Below are 1,800 nucleotides of genomic sequence, written 5' to 3' on the forward strand. Positions count from 1 at the left end.
TATTATCAAAGCTGACCCCAGCCAGAGCATAGAACAAAGAAGTAACGTGTCATGGCTGCCATTTGGCTAAGCTACGCCTTGCAAGCTGACAGCCTGATACTAGTAATGGGGTGTGTGTGGAAAGAGTAGCGGGGAAGAGTTGCTGAAAGCAGGACAGGAAGTACTGAAACCAAGCCACTCCGTCCCCGTGAGAAGCAGCCGCCGTGGCAAGGTCACACCAAAAGAATGCGGAACTGGTGAGCCCAAAGGACCGTTACCCAAGCAATTGGTTAGCACCGAATTGGACAGTCATTGCTAACCAGAGGGTTGGTTGGGGAAAAGGGAAAGGTTTTTTTTTAAAATTAGTTTTATTCATTTGTAAAATTTCCAAAATGTGAAAATACAAAAGCAAATAGTAGGGGGACAATAGTAGAAAAAGGGAAAACAAAAATGGCGTGAAGAAAAAAGGGAGGGGAAGAAACAAAAGGCATCGACTTCCGACTCTCTCTGTTGCAGTAAAAATCAGACATTAAAATCAAATCCCAGCTTTTTACGTTTTTATAGTAGTGCGCACTAGCCATTTCTGTATCGGCAAATCAGTCGAATCGGTAAAACCCAAAATCAAAGTATTTTTTTTTCTCCACCTCAAGCACAAAGTCCAGAAACGGTTTCCAAGTAGAAACAAGAGGACTTAGGTCAGTGGTGGCGAACCTATGGCACGCGTGCCAGAGGTGGCACTCAGAGCCCTCTCTGTGGGCACGTGCACCGTCCCTCAGCCCTGCCTCCCCCTGCAGCCCCCTCCTCACCAGCAGCCCCCCGGAGGAGAGTCGCCTCCGGGCGTGACCCATGTGGAGCAGTGCAGCCAAGGACGTGGCAGCTAGGCAGCAGGGACAAGACTCTGCCCTCATGCCCCATCGCACGCAGTTGATGCTGCGGGGCGCGGGCGGAGGGTGTGGCTGCCATGGTGCTGCAGGGCCACCTGGGCGATCTGCTGCAGGCTGTGGAGGCGATGGGTGGCCCTGAGGGCAGGTGGGGTGGGGTGGCGGGCAGGGCAGGGGGGCAGAGTGGGGGGCGGTTTTGGGGCACTCAGTCTCTAAAAGGTTCGCCATCACTGACTTACGTTCTTATCTTTTATCAGCACAATCAATTTGGCCCTCTCTGCTAATTCCATCGGCTTTTGTAAACCCTTCGTCCGTGGTGGGAATCGAGGCATCCTTCCACTTTTGTGCACAGAGCAATCTTGCTGCCGTCGCCGTATTTAGAATCAGAGTTCCAAATTTTTTTTCCCAGTTCTCTTTCTATTAGACCCAAAAGGGAAAGTGAAGTGTATCTTTTGCGCACGAAAAACCCAGATCCAGGGTTGCTTCTTCTGTAACCATTTTAGCTTTAGTAAAGTACGCAACAGTGGCACATATCTCTAGCTTAGGTGTAGGATGAGGATGAAGGTTCGTTCTCTGAGCTTGTGGGTTGGTTTCTGAACATTTCATTACCAGGCTAGATAACATCTTCAGTGGAGTATAGGACAGTGGAGGCAGATGTGGATGTTTGATGGTATTACAGATATCGTCGCAGGATGGAAGCAGTTCCTAGGAAGGCCACCTTTTGCAATTGACTAATGGCGAATTTATTATTATTATTATTATTATTATTATTATTATTATTATTATTATTATTATTATTATTATTATTATTATTATTATTATTATTATTATTATTATGGATCATCGCACAGTCAGCCAGATGTTCAGACTGGATTTGGCATTTTGTCTACCTATCGAGTCCTTACCCAGGACCTGGGATAGGCAGATGTGGATGTTTGAT

The sequence above is a fragment of the Protobothrops mucrosquamatus genome, unplaced genomic scaffold (assembly GCF_001527695.2).
Source record: "Protobothrops mucrosquamatus isolate PMUCROS unplaced genomic scaffold, P.Mucros_1.0 scaffold2818, whole genome shotgun sequence".
Classification (NCBI taxonomy): Eukaryota; Metazoa; Chordata; class Lepidosauria; order Squamata; family Viperidae; genus Protobothrops; species Protobothrops mucrosquamatus.